Source organism: Chiloscyllium plagiosum, chromosome 49 (genome assembly GCF_004010195.1).
Source record: "Chiloscyllium plagiosum isolate BGI_BamShark_2017 chromosome 49, ASM401019v2, whole genome shotgun sequence".
Taxonomy (NCBI): domain Eukaryota; kingdom Metazoa; phylum Chordata; class Chondrichthyes; order Orectolobiformes; family Hemiscylliidae; genus Chiloscyllium; species Chiloscyllium plagiosum.
In genome coordinates, this window is record NC_057758.1 from 9,647,941 (window position 1) to 9,662,603 (window position 14,663).

The following is a 14,663-nucleotide window of genomic DNA, read 5'->3' on the forward strand; positions in this document are numbered from 1 at the left end:
CTTCACTGCCATCCCTCTAAAAGTAACCTTTTAAAAAAGAAAACTAGGTCTAAAGAATAGAACAAGCAAAATGAAGCACTTGCCTACTTACCACAACGGGTCTTATTATTTAGGTTAGAGGAGGGGGGCGGGTGGGAGGCACTACCTCTGTAGTGCCTCGGGTTCCTCTCCTGCGCGCTTTTATAGGGAAAAAAAACCTACCCAGGTAAGCTTGCGCTACACCAGCTTCCGTGTCCGCTCTGTACTTTTTAAAAAAAAAACTTTCAAATTTAAACCGTTAAACAAACGTCACCGAGCCTTCAAGCAGCCACTGCCAAACAGCCCTTACCTGCTCCGCTGAGAGAGTGAGGATCTGTAGATTGTTAAGGTACTGCAGACTGATAATTACGTCTGCAGTAAGTGTGTTTGGGTTGTGAATCCTATCAGATCACATGGATCGGTTGGAGCAGCAGTGAGAGGCAATGAGGAATTTACAGGAGCTGGATGGATGTGATGGATGGCACTTATAGGAAGGGAGAATAACTGCAGATACAGTCAGGTAGATGGGCTACTTCTAGCAGAGGGAGGCAGGTAAGGCAGGAGTCTCCTGTGTCTGTCCCATCTCAAACAAGTATGCTGTTTTGGAAAATATAGGGGGTAATGCACTCTCGGGAATTTAGCACGAACAGCCAAGTTTCTGGTACTGAGACAATCTCTAATGCGGGGTACACAAGTGATCGATTGTGATAGGGGACTCTCTGGTCAGAGGCACAAACAGGCATTTCTGTGGCCGACTGTGAGCAATCAGAATGGTGTGTTGCCTCCCTGGTGTGAGGATCAAGGATATCTTGGAGAGAGTGCAAGATATTGTCAAAGGGGAACGGGACAGCAGGAGGTACTAATGAAATGGGAAGGGAAAAGGATGAGATTCTGAAGGGTAAATATAGTAAGTTCAGCAGGAATTTGAAAAGGAGATCCTCTAGGGTAGTAATATCTGGATTACTCCTGGTGCTACGAGCTAGTAAGGGTAGGTACAGATGGATAGAGCAGATGAATGGGGGAGCACTTTGGGACCAGTGGCCATACTTCTATTTTTAAATTATTATGGAGAGGGATAAAACTGGTCCACAGGTTCAAATTCTTAATTGGGCAAGGCAAATTTTGATGGAATTAGACAGGAGCTTGCAAGAGTTGATTAGAGTAATTTGTTGGCAGGCAAAGGGACCTCTTAGCGAGTTTTGAGAAGATTTGTAGCTCAGGTTGAGGTTCTGGATGTGTTTGCTTACTGAGCTGGAAGGTGCGTTGTCAGACACTTGGTTACTATAACTCAGTAACATCATTAGTGAGCCTCTGGTGAAGCACTGGTGGTATTGCCTGCTTTTTATTTGTATTTATGTTTCCTTGGGGTGGTGATGTCATTTCCTGTTCTTTTTTGCAGGGGGTGGTAAATGGGTTCCAAGTCGATGTGTTTGTTGATAAGAGTTCCAGGTGGAAAGTGTGCTTCGAGGAATTCTCGTGTGTGTCTCTGTTTGGCTTGTCCTGGGATGGATGTGTTGTCCCAGTAGAAGTGATGTCCTTCCTCATCTGTATGTGAAGATACTAGTGACCATGGGTCATGTCTTTTTGTGGCTAGTTGATGTTCATGTATCCTGGTGGCTAGTTTTCTGCCTGTTTGTCCAATGTAGTGTTTGTCACAGTTCTTGTACGGTATTTTGTAAGTGACATTTGTTTTGCTTGTTGTCTGTCTAGGGTCTTTCAAGTTCATTAGCTGCTGTTTTAGTGTGTTAGTGGGTTTGTGGGCTACCATGATGCCAAGGGACCTCTGGCAAGTGGAAGGCCTTTAAAAGTGAGATACATAGAGTTTTAAGGTCTAGATGTTCCTGTGAAGGTGAAGAGCAAGGTTGGCAGGAATAGGGATCCCTGGATGATAAGAGATATTGAGGCTCTGACCATGAAAAAGAAGAGGTATGGCTCAGGTACAGGCAGCTGGGATTAAGGGATCCCCAGACGTATATCGGGAATAATACAGTTTACTGAAGAAAGAAATCAGGAACGTGAAAAAGGAGCACAAGATAGCCTTGGTTTAGAAGATTAGGGTGAATCCAAAGATGTACTTGAAGTATATTAAAGGAAAGAGCATAAGCAGAGCGAGAATAGGGTTCCTCAAGGACCAAAGTGGGCACATATGTGAAGAACTGCAGGACATAGATGAGGTTTTCAATGAATATTTCTCATCTGTTTACTATGGAGAAAGAATGAAGACTTGGGGAAGTTAGTAGTGATATCTTGGACTGTCAGTATCACAGTCGAGGAGGTGTTGGATGTATTAGAATGCATGAAGGTGGATAAATCTCCTGGTCCTGACCAGATATATCCAAGAACACTGCAAGAAACGCGTGAAGAAATTGGCTAATATTTTTGTATCATCGTTAGCCACAGGTGAGATTCCGGAAGACTGGAGAGTAGCGAATGTTGCAGCCCTAATTCAAGAAGGTGTGCAAAGAAAAGCTTGGAAACTATAGACCGGTAAGCCTAATATCTCTGGGTAATTTACTTGAGAAGGTTCTGAGGAAGTAGATATACATGCATTTGGATAGACAGGGTTTGATGAGGAGTAGTCAGCATGTCTTTGTGTATGGTCGCTCATGTCTCACAAATTTGGTAGAGTTCTTTGAAGTGACCAGGAAGATTGATTAGGGCAGGAGAGTAGATGTAGTCTATATAGATTTCAGTAAGGACTTTTGTTACGTTGTAGTGGTAAACCCATCTGCTAACTAAACCAAATACACAGGCAAGTTCACCTTTTCATCCCGTTTCCCTCTCAGTTGAAGCAAAACGCTCAGAGACACAGTATAGTTTTACCTCCTTCATCTTTATGCTGGGCCCTGGAGGGAGAGAGAACTTGTGTATAGGGACGTGAGTTCACAATGCTCTCTGGAACAGCAGTTTTCCAATTAACTATGTATTGATTTTACCAGGAGGAGCATCTAGATAAGGCAACATACATATTAATCGGGTGACCATTACAATCATCAAGCGTCAAGATTAAGCCATCTGCTGTTACACAATGACTATCTGATTTCACATTTCACCTTATTTAATCTGACCTCATATACTGAATGCTTACAATATTATTAAATTGCTCTATGTAATGACTGCTTTTCCACCTTGTTAACCCATTACCCTTGTCTGCATACCCCATTATTAACTGCAAGTTCTAATCTGATCTGAGTCATGCTCAGCTGAATGTCTTGTTTCATAAAACTCAGAACTTAACTCCTTCCTTCCTGCTTATACCCTATACACATTTTCAACCTCACCTATTGTTCTTATAATGTATGATTGACAGAGAACTACCCAAATTCCACTTTAATGAAAAATATCAGTTTTATTCTTTAACTCGAATAATGAACACTAAACAGCAACTATTTACAATTCTAAGTCTAATTTCTTTTAAAAGTTTGTTACCTACCTCCAGCTCTAATAATATAATAATTCAATAAACAACTCTATTGTTTTCAGGCAGTTAGTCTAACAATGGCCCCAAATAGTGGATTGTCACTTTAGTTTGATGTTGTCAAAACAGTGAAATTCAAATTCAGTTGGGTTTGAGTAGCTTGGGGCATAATTTAAACTGGTTAGATTTGTATTAGTTAAGATTTATGGGCACTTAAGCGGGCATTGGATAGGCATATGGAGGATAGTGGGCTAGTGTAGGTTAGGTGGGCTTGGATCGGCGCAACATTGAGGGCCGAAGGGCCTGTACTGCGCTGTATTCTTCTATGTTCTATGTTCTATTACTTAGTGTGGAAACAGGCCCTTTGGCCCAACAAGTCCAAACTGACCCTCCGAAGAGCAACCCACCCAGACCCCTTCACCTAACACTACGGACAATTTAGCGTGGCCAATTCACCTGACCTGCACATTTTTGGATTGTGGGAGGAAACCGGAGCACCCGGAGGAAACCCACGCAGACACGGGGAGAATGTGCAAACTCCACACAGACAGTTGCCTGAGGCGGGAATTGAACCCAGGTCTCTGGCGCTGTGAGGCAGCAGTGCTAACCACCGTGCCACCCTTTGTTGTGAAACCATCTGAGATATCTAGGTTAGAGCCAAAAGTTACATTTTTCAATTTTCCAGTACACTCTGTGACTGCTGGTCAGTCACATGACAGGTGCTTGCAAGCTTTCACTTTCTCTTAAAAGTACAGTAAACGCCTTCAACTTAACATTTTGATAAGGTTCCACATGGTAGGCTTCTCTGGAAGGTTAGATCACATGGAATCCAGGGGAGCTGACAAATTGGACGCACAATTGGCTTGATGGTACAAAGCAGAGGGTAATATTGGAAGGATGTTTGTCCAACTGGAAGCTCATTGCTGTTTGTTATCTATATCAACGATTTGGCTGAGAAAGTACAGGGCATGATTAATAAGTTTTCTGATGCCACTAAAATAAAGGCTGTATTGTGGACAGTGAGTAAAGTTTTCAGAAATTGCAACAAGACCTTGATCAGCTGGAGAAGTGGTCTGAGAAATGGCAAATGGATATGAATATAGATAAGTGTGAGGTCTTGCAGTTTGGAAAGTCAAATCAAGGTAGGAGTTTGATGGTGAATGGTAGAACCTTCAGGAGTGTAGTGGAATAGAAGGACCTTGGAGTTCAGGTTCACAAGTGGAGTCACAGGTAGACAGGGCTATGAAAAAGGCTTGTAGCTGCACTTGGAGTATTTGGTTACCTTGTTATAGGAAGGATGTTATTAAACTGGAAAGTGCAGAAGAAATTTACAAAGATATTGCCTCGACTCGGTGCCTCTGGTTATTGAGAGAGGTTGGACAAGCTTGGAGTTTTTTTTCTTTAGAGCATAGGAGACTGAAGGGGTCCGTTTAAACGTGGACAAGACTTTAAGAGGCATGGAATGGGTGAATGCACTCAGTCTTTTTCCCAGGATTGGGGAATAGAGGACTAGAGGGCATCAGTTTCATGTTAGAGGAGAAAGAATAAAAGGGAACCTGATGGGCAACCTTTTTATGCAGACAGTGATATGCATATTGAATATGCTGCCAGCAGCAGTGGTTGAGGCAGGTGCATTAACAATATTTGTTCGGCACTTGGAGAATTACATGGGTAGGGAAGGATGTGGGCCAAGTGCAGGGAAATGGGGTTAGCGTTGATGGACACTTTGGTCGGCTTGGACTGATTTAGGCTAAAAGGCCTGTCTATAGGTCTCTGTTGGGGATGAAATGAATTATGAAGTGGATGACCCGCTCATACCGGTCCAATTTAGAGGAACAATGAATCGCGCCACACAATTCTTGAGTATTGAATGTTTATTCGTGAGCTCACGGGGAATGACAAGTCAACTTAATGCTCACAAGTCACTCTGACCAGCTGCGAACTGTTAATTGTAGTATAATTAGTAATAAGGCACTTTGCCCAGTCACTAGCCCCAGGCACGTAGTGTCTAGACAGTGCTAGTTAGTAGCTGATAAGCAAGTATTAGTATTACAATAGATTCTTGTAAAAGAAGAACATTCCCATGCTGGGTAAGTGTACACTATCAGGCGATAGTACAGCTGCAAGGTCAGCTGCCTCACTGAGCCTGGGAACGTACAAACTTAACACACACACTCTAACATGAGGTTTAAAATGGATTCCAGGCTTTTACTATGTAACAAGATGGTTGCTTTGGTTATAACAAATCTCCCACAATTCCTTCCTTTTTTTTTCTTTTCACCAATCAGGAGGGCAGTTCAGAAGAATTGGCAAAAGGAGGGATATAGCCAGACCGGGGAGTTGTCTGGTGGTGGGAATTCAGGGTCATCCAGGTCAGAATAAAGGTCACCAGGACCAAGAGGAATAGTCAGAGGGAAATTGAGAAACAAATTTGTAAGGAGATCTCCGTTATCTGTAAGAATAATAGGGTGATTGTGGTAGGTGATTTTAACTTTGCAAACATAGATTGGGACTGCCGTAGTGTTAAGGGTTTAGATGGAGAGGAATTTGTTAAGTGTATGCACAAACATTTTTTGATTCAGTATATGGATGTACCTATTATAGAAGGTGCAAAACTTAACCTATTATTGGGAAATAAGGCAGGGCAGGTGGCTGAGGTGTCAGTGGGGGAGAACTTTGGGGCCAGCGACGATATTTCATTAGTTTTGAAATAGTGGATGGAAAAGGGTAGATCGGATCTGAAAGTTGAAGTTCCAAATTGGGGAAAGGCCAATTTTGATGGTATTAGGCAAGAACTTTCAAAAGGTGACTGGTGGCAGATGTTCACAGGTAAAGGGTTGGCTGGAAAATGGGAAGCCTTCAGAAATGAGATAACGAGAGTCCAGAGACAGTATATTCCTGTTAGAGTGAAAGGAAAGGCAGTAGAGATAGGGAATGCTGAATGACTGAAGAAATTGAAGTTTTGGTTAAGAAAAAGAAGGAAGCATGTGTAAGGTATAGACAGGATAGATCGAGTGAATCCTTAGAGTATAAAGTCAGTAAGAGCATACTTAAGAGAGAAATCAGGAGGGCAAAAAAGGGGCATGAGATAGCTTTGGCAAGGAGAATCCAAAGGGTTTTTACAAATACATAAAGGACAAAAGGATAACTAAGGAGAGAATAGGACCCCTCAAAGATCAGCAAGGCGACCTTTTGTGTGGAACCGCAGGAGATGGGAGAGATACTAAACGAGTATTTTGCATCAGTATTTACTGTGGAAAAGGACATGGAAGATATAGAATGTAGGGAAATAGATGGTGATATCTTGAAAAATGTCCATGTTACAGAGGAGAAAGTGCTGGATGTCTTGAAATGCGTAAAAGTGGATAAATTCCCAGGACCTGATCAGGTGTACCCTAGAACTCTGGGAAGCTAGGGAAGTGATTGCTCGGCCTTTTACTGAGATATTTGTATCATTGATCATCATAGGTGTGGTGCCAGAAGACTGGAGGTTGGCTAACGTGGTGCCACTGTTTAAGGAAGGTGGTCAGGACAGGCCAGGGAACTACAGACCAGTGAACTTGATGTTGGTGGTGGGTAAGTTGTTGGAGGGAATCCTGAAGGACAGGATGTACATTTATTTGGAAAGGCAAGGACTGATTAGGAATAGTCAACATGGCTTTGTGCGTGGGAAGTCATGTCTCACAAAGTTGATTGAGTTTTTTGAAGACGTAACAAAGAGGATTGATGAAGTCAGAGCAGATGTGATCTATATGGACTTCAGTAAGGCTTTCGGCAAAGTTCCCCATGGGAGACTGGTAAGCAAGGTTAGATCTCATGGAATACAGAACTGGCTCTAAGGTAGAAGACAGGCTAGTGGTGGAGGGTTGTTTTTCATTTTGGGAAAGCAAATTTTAGCAGAACTTTAATGCACTTAATGGTAAAGTCCTAGGGAGTGTTGCTGAACAAAGAGACCTGAAGTGCAGGTTCATAACTCCTTGAACGTGGAGTCTCAGGTAGATAGGGTAGTGAAGAAGGCGTTTAGTATGCTTTCCTTTATTGGTCAGAGTATTACATAAAGGAGTTGGGAGGTCATGTTGAGGCTGTACAGGACATTGGTTAGGCCACTATTGGAATATTGTGTGCAATTCTGGTCTCCTTCCTGTCGGAAAGATGTTGTGAAACTTGAAAAGGTTCAGAAAAAGATTTGCAAGGATGTTGCCAGAGTTGGAGGATTTGAGCTATAGGGAGAGTTTGAATAAGTTAGGGCTGTTTTCCCTGAGCATTAGAGGCTGAGAGGTGACCTTATAGAGGTTTATAAAATCAAGATGGGCAAAGTCTATTTAACCTGGGTGTGGGCGACCAGAACTAGAGGGCATAGGTTTAGAATAAGAGGGAAAGATATAAAAGAGACCTAAGGGGCAACATTTTCATGCAGAGGGTGGTACGTGTGTGGAATGAGCTGCCAGAGGAAGTGGTGAAGGTTGGTACAGTTGCAACATTTAAGAGGCATCTGGAAGGGTGTATAAATAGGAAGTGTTTGGAGAGCTATGGGCTGGGTCCTGGCAGGTGGGCCTAGCTCAGATTACTTACAGTGTGGAAACGGGCCCTTCGGCCCAACAGGTCCACACCGACCCTCCGAAGAGCAACCCACCCAGACCCATTCCCCTACATTTGTCCCTTCACCTAACACTACGGGCAATTTAGCATGGTCAATTCACCGTGCCGCTTGGGTTGGGATAACTGGTCGGCATGGGCAAGGTGGACTGAAGGGTCTGTTTCCACGCTGTACATCTCTATGACTCTATGACTCAATGAAATCATCCACTGGTGGGGAATGTCATAAACAGGAAAAAGTAAAGCTGGGAAGAAATAACGGTATTCAGCATCAGTGTGGACCCGAAATGGGTGCGGCATTATATTTGGAAAGTAATGATGAGGGAGAACAAAACAAAAACAGCAATGAGAACCACAATGACCTGGAGGAATGTAGAAGCCCAAGAACCAAACAAACTACCCATCCAAGTCCAAAGATCCCAGTATGTGCTAGTGTCATTGAGAATATGAGCAGCTATGTTCGTAAAGTTGTCACTGGAGTCAGGGATGTAGGTGCAGCAGTCGGAGCCGGGAAGGGCACAAGTGCCCCCTTTCTTGGCCAAAAGGTAGTTGAGGGCCATGTGATTTTGGAGGGCCACAGTCTGGACAGACACTATTTCTGCATTAAGTAGGTCAAAAGCCAAAGCAGTGGCATTGGCAATCTCATCTCGAGTGGCGGCAATCTTCCGAACCTGAACCTCAAGTTGAAGGGTGGCATAGGGAGGGGAGAAGATAGTTCAAAGGTGCTGAAAGGGAATAAAAGAGTCCTCCTTCTATGGGGCATTGAAGCCTTAAGAGGTGACGTGTGAGAATTGAAAGGGTCAACGTATCCTAAATAGCAGCTCCAGGCCCGGAGGCAGGCAGCTAGGGGCAGGTGCTAGCACAAATGAAATAAGTGCAATTGAAAGCTAACACATGATCGCATTTGATACCAATCCAAAAGGTGGTAAAAAAGGAATTAATGGTAGTCCTGTTGGGAACAGTGAGAATAAGTGTGCTGTCATCCATAGTGGATCAGAAATCAGATGTAGAAAGGAGGATAGACAACCCAGCTTGCCGTCCTAAAGCATGTTTGCTTTCAATGCAAGTACTTCCTTGAGGGTCAGTCATAGTTGTGACATTGGTGAGGAATAGGGATGGGGTGTGCCTGATAGATTGTAGCGAGGCTGGAACCAGCCTTCAAATGTGTCCAGCTGATTGCCACTGGAGGCAGATGTTGTCTCCATAAGTGGAGGGGGTGCCTATCAACTTTAGGAAGGATGTGGAAAGTAGTGACAGCAGCAGAACGACATTGATGCAACCACCATTCAGCGGTGTCAGATTCATTAGAATGTACAGCCCTCCAGGGAATCCCACCTTTAGGATGGAAAGGAATTCCAGCAAACCCAGCAGCCAAAGTGGCTGACCTTATGTGCATAAAGATGTACCACATAAAGAAGGGAATTAAAATGCAATTCTTATTGGAGGCCACCAGGTTATACCAAAGACCCCGGTCAGATAAGAGCAATATCAGAAAAATAAGCAAAGTCAATCAATTGGAGGTATCTGCGGTTGTGGGTTTTGCAGGTAACGCAGCAGGAGCCAGTTGATCTCCCCCTTGGGGTGGCGCTCTCTTGCATTGCGTGGCATGAATCCATTTTGTTCTCATCTCAACCTTGAGAGCAGTTCGGGTCACCAGAAGGACTGGGAATAAATCTTTCCATCTAGGAAAGAGAGTTATTTTCAAACGATTTAATCATTGCATAGTCCCCTGGCTGGAAAGGTGCATGGGATCAATGGTTGGAACACTGTCCGCTTTGACAGTGCCATGATTCTGAATGACAAGTTGAGAAAGGGCCTTAGTATAATCAATCCAAGACTCCTGTGTCGAGAGCAGAGCCACATCAGCGGAGAACACAGGAGACCTAGTTGTAGTTGGCATGGGTCTGCCCATTTAAATCTCAAAAGAAGTGAGGCCTGTTGTTCGGTTAACCTGATTCTGAATGGAATATAGAGCAAGCGGCAGAGCTTTAGGCCAGGGCAAACCCATATCCTGTGATATCTTAGTAAGGACCATTTTAAAGGAGCCATTCATCATTTCCACCATACCGAGGATTGTGGCTGATAAGGAATGTGATGTCGCTAGGAAACTCCCAGAGCCTTACAAATAGCTTTAATGATTGCTGAAGTGAAATGAGTGCCCCTATCACTGTCAATGCCAGGGGTGCCAAATCTAGGAATGACATCCCTCAGTAAAGATTTAACAACTGTCCTAACATCATCATCCTTGTTGATAAACACCTCAACCCATTTGGAGAACATACCAACAGTCACCAGTAAATAGTGGGATCCCAGCCTTGTTGGCAGATGCACAAAATTTGTCTCAAGTTTCACAAATGGGCCAGCAGGGACAGGAAGATGGTCAAACTTGGCCAGTGGCTTAGCGTTATTGTTTTGTAGGCAAATATGACAGAGCGACAAGAAAGCACAAGCAGCAGTAGTGAAGCCAGGGGTATATCAAAAACATGTAACTTATGGCACATGCTCCACTTACCAACATGACCAACTCCTTGAGCGGCCAGGGCTAAGGCATGTAGATGAGACTTGGGGCAGATGGTGCGGCCATCAGGAAGCGTAAGAAGACGAAGGGATTCAGATTCAGTGGCACCTAAATCAGCCCAATGAAGGTGCTCAGATTGAGGGGGCTGCCTGCTGAGTATCACGGATGCCCTCCAAAACGTCCGGAACAATGGGAAACTGGCGTATGTTAGGGGTATGTAAACCCTGCGCATTTCCATTAGTAGCAGCCACCCGAGCGGCCCTATCAGCAAAGGCGTTGCCACGGGTGACATTATCTCCAGCAGATATGTATGCAGTACATTTTATGACAGCCACAGCAGAAGGGAGGACAATGGCCTCCAAAACATTATTAATAAGCTGACCATGTTTATCTGAAGAAGTGATGAAACCCCCTATGCTTCTGGAGAGAGCCAAAATCATGCACCACTCCAAAAGTATAGTGGGAATCAGTATAAATGTTAACAGACTTTCTAGTAGCTAAAATGCGTGCCCATGTAAGAACAAAACCTCAGCTGCCTGCAGAAGTACCGTTAGGGAGCGCTGCAGATTCAAGGACATCAGAAGGTGTGCAGACAGCATAGCCTGCCAGTGCAGGAAGGAGGGTAGCGGGATTCAAAGCCGAGTGCGGCGCAGAATAAGATTAGATCAGGAGAGTAGCCCATTCCTGATGAAGGGCATTTGCCTGAAACGTTGTCTCTTCTGCTCCTCCAGTGCTGTGCTTTTCCAGCACCACACTCTTGACTCAGATCTCCAGCATCAGCAGTCCTCACTTTGACCTCAAGCCCCTATGCCTGGAAGCAGTCAAATGTTAAGGAGCTGCAGAATTCAGCAGCAGGGAGACCGAATGTCGAACAAAAACAGTGCATGGATGATCCAGCATAAGGGGGGTAGACTTCTCAACTAATATCGAGGCAGCTTGCCAACATGCTGGCATTCCCCATACAACAGGTGGCAACTGAACAGAGTAAAAGGCTACAGAGTGCAGGAGATCCCCATACACTTGTGTCAGAATTCCAGAGGCATAACCCTCCCTCTCAGCAACATAAAGTTGAAACAGCTGTGAATAATCTGGAAGACCCAAAGCAGGAGAAGAGCTCAGTACAGATTTCAATTGTTCAAAAGCCTGTGTCTTTTCAGGGTCCACTGTAGTTCTGATGGTTTCTTAGGCGAAGATGCTTATCTCAAAGGCACATCAATCTCACAAAGATCAAGAATCCAGTGTCTGTAGTAATTCACCATCCCCAGAAATGACATCAGTTCAATACATGTTGGAGGAGGGGGATTTGTGATGGCCTTTAAGCGATCAGGAGCAAGTGTCCTTGTACTCTGCGATATTGTCAAACCCAAGTAATGAACAGTGGGCTGGCAGAGCTGCATCTTATCAATGGAAATCTTGTGGCCATCCTGTGCCAAGCACTGAAGCAGGGCAACAGTATCTTGCATGCAGGCATTTGATGTAGTGGAGGCAACGAGTAAATTGTCAGCATATTAAAAAAGGACCCTGTTGCAAGGCATGTGGAGGGTCTCAAGGGTACACTGAACAGCGGAAGCATAAACAGTGGGGCTCTCTGTATACCCTTGGGGAAGCCAAGTCCATGTGTATTGATGGCTGCCGAAAGTAAAGGCAAAAAGGTACTGACTATCAAAGGACAATTTAACAGAAAAGGACATTCGTGTCGGGGACTACAGGGGAGCAAGGAACAACAACAGCATTGACAGCCCGTAGATCCTGCACAAACCTTTACCTGTCGGGTTTGCCAGGTTTTGGAACGGGCAAAATAGGGATATTACAGGGGCTTTGTGTAGGAACAAGAATGCCCTGTTCTATAAGGGAAGCAATAACAGGCCTAATGCCTTCGGTTGCAGCGGGTGTGAGCAGATACTGACGGACCGAGGGTAGGTGAGTGCCAGCTTTTAAAGTAAGTGTGTGGAGGGGCAGAAACGACTAAACCAGTATGGTTAGGATGGAAGGCCCGTAGCACAGGTGACAAATCATCTAAAAGCTGCGGGCGACTGTAGGAAAGAGGGACCGAGGGGTCCAGCATAGTGGAGGTAGTGTTAGTGGTAGAAGCAGTTAGGCCCAAGCAGAATCTGTCCGAAGTGAGCGCAGCAGCGTACAAGGATGACAAATTACCAGGAACGAGGGGATCGAATGAACAGGGAAGTAAACAAAGATGCACATGCATAGAGTAAAATCATCAAGCGGCCAGAGGGTTTTAAGGAGAACGGGAACAAAAGGAGACGCAGCAGAGTGGAAAACTTGAGATTGCGAAGTGGAAAGTTCCGGAAAACCGACATAACAAAAGCCAGTAAGAGTAATATCAGAAGTCGTATTTAGGTGACAGTCAGCAAGTGCAGAGTATGACAGATCAGGAGTGCAGAGCTGGGCAGCGGTGCAATGAAGGGACCTGTCAAAAGGATCCAGGGTAGAAAAGAAATCAAGGGGACAAAGGGGTGATTTGCAGTTGTGTGACGAGGGAATGTAAAATCGAGCAAAGCGGTTCAGTAGCACAGTGCCTGCTGTAAATGACAGCCATCAGTGGGGAAAATGGTGGGGGGCTCACATGGCAGCACATAGCGTTACATAGTGAGTTTTGGGGATTTCTAAGATCAGACTCTTAGGGGAACAATGAGTAGAGGTGTAAAGTTTCTAGAGAGTCTCACAGCCCAGCAAGGCAATCAGACAAAAGGGAGAAATAATGTGAGTTGGGAACTGTGACAGGTCCAATGGTAATAGGGATAGTATCAGAAAGGGGCTCAATCAAAGAAATACCAGAGGCATTGACAGTATGGACAGAATTGGAACTGAGGACTACATCCGCAGAGGGAGATGGAGAAGAATGAGTGGCCCCTGAATCCACCAAAACCGGAATAGAATGCTCTCCCAGCTCCACCGTCATCATAGGATTTTCATATGGGGATCGGGAGAGTCCTATAGAGGTGGCCTGCACCATCACCACCTCGCGTGGCAGCCCTAAGCACGAGGGGAACGGGGGGGGAAATAACATAAGGCTGGTATTGGCATTGTGGATCAAAGATGGCATGTGGGAGCGCAACCTGTTGCGAAGAAGCCACACAGCAGTTTGCTTCCCAGTGCCCAAGTCGACCACAAGCCTAACATTTGATGAATCTTTTCAGGATGGGCTAAACCTTGTGATTGAGGGGGAACAAAATCTAATCAAGGATAGGCATCTTTGTCACCTTTAGAATTAAACTGACCATGTCTATCCATGTTATTTGGTGTATGAAGAGTATCCTTCCGCAAGGCAATCTGCCAAGTGAGGTTCTGAGCTCTATTTGTGGGCGGCACGGTGGCACAGTGGTTAGCACTGCTGCCTCACAGCACCAGAGACCCGGGTTCAATTCCCGCCTCAAGCAACTCTCTGTGTGGAGTTTGCACGTTCTCCCCGTGTCTGCGTGGGTTTTCTCTGGATGCTCCGGTTTCCTCCCACAGTCCAAAAATGTGCAGGTTAGGTGAATTGGCCAAGTTAAATTGCCTGTAGTGTTAGGGAAATGGGTCTGTGTGGGTTGCGCTTCGGCGGGTCGGTGTGGACTTGTTGGGCCGAAGGGCCTGTTTCCACACTGTAAGTAATCTAAAACCTGGGCATGATGAGGCAGCAGGCAATTAATAAGGGTTTGAACAGCCAGTTTCTCATTATCCTCTATAGGACTGCTAGCTGAATCTTCCCATGTATCTTTAAACGAGCGAGAAAACCAGAGACCGTCTCAGTGGCTTTCTGTAAGCAGCATGTAACACCACCAAATCGTTGTGCTGTCTGGTGGTGCTTATGATGGCATCCCTGACGCACCTACCTAACCAAACAGAGCCCTCATCAGCCATGTCCCAGTGTTGAGGGAAAATTGATAGAGCCTTTAACTGTAAACCAACGGGAGCCATAAGCCAGATGCAGTAAAGTCTGCACATCCTGCAGGAATCTGTCACAAATACCACAGATTTGTAAAAGCCGATTATAAAAAGGAACAGGCCGCTTTATCGGATCTGGAGCATCCTGTAACATTCCACGGACTTCCGCATGGGTCCAATGTTTGTCAAGTGGCGTGCGTCCTATCATTATTCTAGAGAATTGTGGCG

The 14,663-nt window shown here is 44.9% G+C and overlaps 1 protein-coding gene across 1 annotated transcript in view; it reads left to right on the forward strand.

The window, feature by feature from the left end:
- The first annotated feature begins 2,410 nt into the window (after positions 1-2,410).
- LOC122544462 (NACHT, LRR and PYD domains-containing protein 3-like) overlaps positions 2,411-14,663 on the forward strand; it is a 74,471-nt gene continuing 62,218 nt past the window's right edge. The window contains exon 1 of the mRNA XM_043683699.1: positions 2,411-2,505. The gene's annotated coding sequence lies outside the window, so the exon portion shown is untranslated. The remainder of the gene's footprint in view (positions 2,506-14,663) is intronic.